Source organism: Orycteropus afer, unplaced genomic scaffold (genome assembly GCF_000298275.1).
Source record: "Orycteropus afer afer isolate SDZICR_OR568_19922 unplaced genomic scaffold, OryAfe1.0 scaffold00007, whole genome shotgun sequence".
NCBI classification, from domain to species: domain Eukaryota; kingdom Metazoa; phylum Chordata; class Mammalia; order Tubulidentata; family Orycteropodidae; genus Orycteropus; species Orycteropus afer.
Genome location: NW_006921594.1, coordinates 9,283,738 through 9,291,011, shown reverse-complemented (window position 1 = coordinate 9,291,011; position 7,274 = coordinate 9,283,738).

Here is a 7,274-nt window from a genome sequence, read left to right as displayed (position 1 = left end):
CCCATTTCAGTAAAGAATATTGTTGGTATTTGTCAGGACTGCATTTTATCTATAGATTGCTTTAGATAGAATTGACATTTTCATTGTACTAAGTCTTCCAATCAATGACCGTGGGATGGTTTTCCAATTTTCTAGGCCTCTTTTCAGAAGGAAGGTTGGGCAATCTACTTCTGTAGTGATACTGCCTTGGAAACTCAAGGAAGGGTCACTATGAGTCAGGTCCGACTCGACGGCACATAACAACAACAACAACAGGCCTCTTTTACTGTCTTGTAGTAATGTTTTATAAATTTCATTGTTTTTTTCATGTCCATGGTCAGGTTGATTCCTAGGTATTTTATCAGTTTGAGGACTATTGTAAAGGTAATGTTTTCTTGATTTTTGAGTAATAAATTGGAGTAATCTTTGTTAGTGTAGAGGAATCAAACTAATTTTTGTGTGTTGATCCTGTACCCTGCAACCTTGTTAAATACTTCTGTTAGTTCCAGCAGTTTTGTCTCCCTTTCTCTTTTTTTTAATTATCATGTTGATTTTTCTGCTAAAGTTGAACCGTCCTTGCTTACTTAGTATAAATACACTTTCTCATAATATATTATTTTTTCAATATATTTTTGGATTCTATTGAGTAGGATTTTGTTGAGAATTTTTGCATCTATATTCATTAAGGATATGTCTATAATTTATAATTTTCTTTTTTAGTGGTGTCTGCCTAGTTTTGAATAAGGGTTATTCTTGCTTCTTAAAATGAATTTGGGCATATTACCTTCTATTCTGTATTCTTGAATAGTTTGAGTAGAATTGGTGTCAGCTCTTTGAATATCTAGTAGAATTTGCCAATATAGCCATATAGTCTTGCCTTTTTTTGGTTGTTGGTATATTTTAAATTTTGATGACATATTCAATCTCTTCTTTTGTAATGGATCTGCATACATTTTCTACCTCTGTTTGGTCACTATGCGTAGGTAGCATGTTTCTAGGAATGTTTCCATTTCATCTAGGGTTTCAAGTTTGTTGGAATATAATTTTTCAAAGTAATCAGTGATAATCTTTGTCTCTGTTTGATCAATTGTGATATCACTAATTTCATTCTTAATTTGGTTATTTGTCTCTCCTGTTCTTTCCTTTTGTCAATCTAGCCAGTGGTTTGTCATTTGTATTGACTCTTTCAAATAATAAACTTCTGGTTTTGATTATTCTTTCATTTGTTTTCTATATTCAATTCCATATATTTCTACCCTTATCTTCATTATTTCTTTTTCTCTGGTAGTTTTTGGCTTTGTTTGCTCTTCCTTTTTTATTTGTTCAAGTTGTCAGTTTAAGTTAATGATATTGGATCTTTCTTCTTTTTTTTTAATGTAGGCTTTTATTGCTATAAATTTCCCTCTGAGTATGGTTTTTGCTATGTTTCTAAGATTTTGATCTGTTGTGTTTTAATTTTTGTGTAATTCTAGGATTTTTTAATTTCACTTTTGATTTCTTCTATGACATACACACAAAAAATAGTTTTTAGTAGTGTATTATTTAGTTTCTATGTATTTATTCCTTTTTTTTTTCCTACTGTTGATTTCAGTTTCATTCCATTTTGGTCTGAGAAGACGCTTTGTATATATATGATTTCAATCTTTTAAAATTTATTGAGAGTTATTTTGGGCACTAGCATATGTTCTGTTCTGGAAAATGATCCATGTGAGCTAGAGAAGAGTGTGTTTTGTTTTGATGGTAGTGGAGTGTTCTATATATGTCTAGCAGATCTAATTAGAGGTCTAATAGGCTTATGGTCTTATTTTAGTTCTCAATGTCTTCAGTGATCTTTTTAGATATTCTATCTATAATTGAAAGTGATATATTGAAGTACTCTACTATTATTATGGAGTTGCTAATCTCTCTTCATATTAATTAATATTTGTCTTACATATTTTGATTCATTGCTGTTGAGTCAAAAACTCACTGCCATCAAGTCAATTCCAACTCACAGTGACCCTCCTTGTGTAAGGTGGTAAATCCTTACGAAGTAGAGTGACCAGTATTCCTTCCATGAAGTTGCTGGTGTGTTTGAACTGCCAACCTTTATTGTTAGCAGTCAAATGGCTTAGGCACTACACCATCAAAGCTCTTCACTGCTGTTAGGTACATATATATTTATAATTATTATGTTTTTTTTTTTTTATGGATTGACTTTTTATTATTATGTAATGCCCTTCTTCACCTCTTAAAATAATTTTTGATATAAAGTTTATTTTATTGGATGTTAGTATGGCCACCCTGCTCACTTTTGTTTACTGGTTGCATGGATTAATTTTATCCATTATTTTAATTTCAGTTTGTCAGTGTCCTTATGTCTAAAATGTGTTTCTTGTAGAAAGAAAACACTTATATGTAAAGACATTACTAAAAATGTAGTGTTTACTTCATTCATTTTCCTTTTTTTTTTAGTGTTTCATATCAGTTTTTATTCTGATTTTTCTATTTTGTTTGGTTTTGGCTGCTATCTTATAATGACTCTTTCTAATTTCTTCATTCTTCTGAACACTTTTCTTGGTGATTTCTTAGTGGTTACCACATATATTACATTATACAACTTAATACAATTTATAATTGAAATAATGTTTAACATATGAACAGTAGTTATCATACAACCTTAATATAGTAAATACGTTAATCATTTACTCTTCTTTCTACCATTTCTGTTGGTGCATATCCATTAATATTGATATACAATCTATATTTAATAAGTTTACTTTCTGCTTATTTCTGACAAACTAGGTGTTGTATTGTTTGAAGGATTTTATTATTGAATTTATTCCCAGAAAATATAATATACTTGGGCCTCATAATTTCCATCTGGTTGTGTTTTGGGGAAATCCCTCTCTCTTTTTCTTTCTCTATCTATCTCCCCCCAACCCCTGTGTATAGATGCAAGTATTTGTTTAGTGCTATTGCCTTTCTATTTGTAGTACTCCCTTGGGTAGTACTTATAAGAGAGTCTGAAAACAAACAAACAAAAAACTAAAGTCATTGAGTCAATACTGCCTCATAGTGACCCTCATTGTCTTTCAAAGCTGTAAATCTTTATGGAAGCAGACTACCTCATATTTCTTCTGTAGAGCAGCTGGTGGCTTGAACCACCAATCTTTTGGTTAGCAGCCAAATGCCTTACCTACTGCATCACTGGAACTCCTTCTTCTGCTAGTAGCAAATACCCAGAGCCTCTGTTTGGGCGTATTTTTATTTCCCCCTCAGTTTTGAATTATAACTTTGTTTGATAAAGACTCCTTGGTTGACAAAATTTTATATCAGTATTTTACATTTGTCAGTGTTGTCTTCTGGCCTCCAGAGTTTCTGCAGAGAAATCTGCATTGATTCTTATACCTTGGTACATCATATTGCAGTTTTGCCTTGCTGCTTTCAAAATTCTCTCTTTGGACTTGATTTTCCAGAATTGTATTAGTATATGTCATGTAGTTGCTCTTTTTGTATCTTTTCTGCTTGAAGTTCATGTAGCTTCCAGTATTTGTAGGTTTGTTTTTCTTTTCAGGTCTAGGAAATTATCTCTGATTATGACTCAGAAACTTGTTTCTATTTTTTTACTGTTGTCATGATGTTCTTGGATTCCAATAATTCTAATGTTAGATTTCTTATTTGAATCTCACATTTCCTTTTGGGTTTGTTTGCTTTTCTTTGTTCTTTTCTCTTGAGAGTTGATAAGTTCAGTTATTTTGTCTCCTAGTTTATTTATCCTATCTTCTGTCTGCTCACTTTACCGTTGAATTTTTCTTTCATTTTTTCTAATTCAGTTGCTTTATTCTTAAGTTCCAGTAGTTCTCTTTTTTGTATTTGATGATTTCAATTTTTTTGTTGAGTCTCTCATTTTGTTCCTATACTTATTTCTTGATCTTTACTAGTATGTTTTCTGGATTTTTTTTTTTTTTTTTTTTTTTTTTAGACATATCTATTACCATAAAAATTATAAATTCTTTGGGTTCATATAGCCTTCATATGAAAAATTTCCTCTTCATCACATTTTGGTTTCTATTGATCTTTCTCCTGTGGTTTTGTGCATTTTAATATTTTTTGTATCTTTTCTTTTCCTTACTTTAAATTTTGTATCCTGTTTTTTGTGGGACACTTTTCTGATTGGGTAACCTGATGGTGTGGTGGCCAAGTGCCAGGTTGCCAACAAAAAGGCCAGCACCCACACCTGTCAGCTGCTCCACAGGAGAATGAGGTGGCAGCCCATCTCCACAAAAAGTCATAGCCCTGGAAACCCCCAATGGCAGCTCTACTCTACCCCACTGGGTTTCTGTGAGTCAGAATTGACCCAGCAGCAGTGGGCTTGGTATCTTCTAAGAACAACCAGCAAATATTCTTATTCTCAAGTTTTTTCAGTGCTGATTCATGTGTTCCAGATGTTTGATCTTAGGAATTAATTATGCATGCACAGGATATATCATCTAGCTGCTTGCAGATGCTAATGTAACCTGTGGGGCACAGCTTTCCTGTGACAAAGGTGTGGGATTCTCTATGTCTTTCTCTTATGGGAAACTTACACTGCCATTATGCCCTGCTGTGCCCAGAGGCAACTGTTTCACTGGACATAAACCAACTGTTTGAAGTATTCTCTCATCTGACTACCCTTACAGTTCCTCCTGGTACTACTGCCCCTCTGTCTCAGGCCTCAGAAAGATTCAATGACACTCTGTCACATCTCCGTGGTTTCCCTTCACCACCCCCCAATTATGTGGCCTTCGAACTCCCATGGAAAATTTGCACTGCCTTAAAAAATTGGGTTACAGCTTCCTTAGATTAGCTCTTTTCTTTGTTTCCTCTTTGGGACCTGCCCAGCCCTCTTTCAAACTGGCTAAAATGAGTGAGTGCTCCCAATATTAATAGGTATGTTCTCCTAGCTTATGTGTCTACCTCACTCCTCTTCTATTTTGCTTTTTGACTCAACTCACCAGCACCTCAGCTGTCATCTTATGTTCTGAGTTCTCAGACTGCTTCTTTTTATTATTCGTTTAGTAGGTTAGTTGCTGGGAGATTAAACGGAAGTGTACACTCACTTCTCCATTCTTGCTCTGCTCCCTTGTTATATAGTTATGTGTTTTTTCTAATTTCTCATATCTTTTTTTTGTTTTGTTTTTTAGTACATTGTTGTTGTTGTTAAGTGCCGTCGAGTTGTTTCCGACTCATAGCGACCCCATGCACAGCAGAACGAAACACTGCCCGATCCCGCGCCAGCCCCACAATCCCTGCTATACTTGAGCCCATCTGGCAGCCACCGTGTCAATCCATCTCGTTGAAGGCCTCCCTCTCTTTCGTCGACCCTCCACCCTACCAAGCATGACATCCTTCTCCAGGGAATGGTCCCTTCTTACAACATGACCAATATAGGTGAGACGAAGTCTGGCCATTCTTGCTTCCAAGGAGCATTCTGGCTGCACTTCCTCCAGGACAGATCTGTTAGTTCTTTTAGCAGTCCATGGTACTTTCAGCATTCTCCGCCAGCACCACAACTCAAAATCATCAACTCTTCTTCGGTCTTCCTTATTCATTATCCTTGAGTATATTATTTTCCTCTTTATCTCCCATGCACATTTACTGAACAAAACATTATGTAAGAAACAAAACATGCCTTAAGGAGTTTAATTTTGAGCTAATGATTCAAGGTAGTTCAGTATATACTGTGGATAGTGTAAGTAGAGAGGGAGAGAGATCACTGTGGACAGGTGTCCTTAGGAATAGTTTCTTCACTGGGGATTAGCTTTTTAGAATAGGAGGATTTTTTTTTTTTTTCCTTTTGTTAGCTTGCATTTTATTGTTACAATACTTTTGTATATACTTAATGAAGTTATATATATATTGAACCCAGGCTTATCAAGGAGAATTCTTCGTATCTTTATTTTACTACCTAACTTTAAAATTTATGATCAGGCATCAAAATTTCACCTCTTTTGTTATTCATTTATTATAATTTCTTAGTATGTATAGGTGTTGTGAGGTTTTATTCTTTGATATGTATTATTTCTCAGTCTCTCTTGTTGTTATTGTTTGGTGCTGACAAGTCAGCTCCAACTCATTGCAACCCTATCTACAACAGAAAAAACAAACAAACACAAAAACAAAACAAAACAACAACAAAAAAAAACACTGCCCAGTCATGCACTGTATGCAAAATCCTTGCTATGCTTGAGCCCATCATTGTAGCCACTGTGTCAATCCATCTCTTTGAGGATCTTCCCCCTTTTTGCTGACCTTCTACTTTACCAAGCATGATATCCTTCTCCAGGGAATGGTCTCTCCTGACAACATGATGAAAGTAGATTAAACAAAGTCTGGCCATTCTCACCTTCTAAGAGCATTACAGCTGCATTTCTTCCAATATGGAATTCTGTTAGTTATTCTGAATCACCCACCTTATATTCCTTAATATATATATGTAATATATTTTGGGAGGATCTTCAATTTGTTTCCAGTTTACTTTTTACCTATTGTCATCCTTTTTTTCAGCATCCCTAATAACAGCTATCCTTTACTGAGGCAGGTGCTCTTTCAGTGCTCTGCTTATAAAATTTCCTTTAATTTTTTAATATTCCTAGGTGGTAGATACTATTATTGTCCTCTGTTTCATGGATTAAACATAGCAATATTAAGTAACTTGTCTGGGGTCACATAGCTAGCAAGTGGTAAAGCCAGGATGTTGAATCAAAAACATCAGACTCTTGACCACTACTATACTGCTTTACCTCCAAGAATATTTTGCATTATTGTTGTCTAGATCTGTGTTTCTCCATGAAGAATATCAAACCATGATGTTTTTCCCAAATTCTCCTGTAAAAAAGGTTTTTCATATGCCACATTCCCTAAGGATTTTTTTCCCAGTATTCTCTATTAACTAATGTAAAATTGTTCAGCTTGACTTACAAGTTAAAGAGGTTAGACATTTGCATTTACAAGAGAGCCTCTTGAAAATAATTACTTATTCTAAAAGAATTATTCTAATGGAAATACTTCAGGTAGGCCCTTGAAAAAAGGATATTGTGAGCCTGGGAGCCTTTGAGAAAATATCGTATTATGTTGGTAGCTATTTATTTCCTTTTTATACTGAAAATATGGGAGCTCTGGTAGCGTAGTGCCTAAGGCACTTGACTGTTAATCAGAAGGCTGGCGGTTCAAACCCACCAGCCTCTCCTCGAAAGGAAGATGGGGCAATCTACTTCCATAGTGATACTGCCTCAGAAACCCAAGGAGGGGCCACTATGAGTCGGGGCCGACTA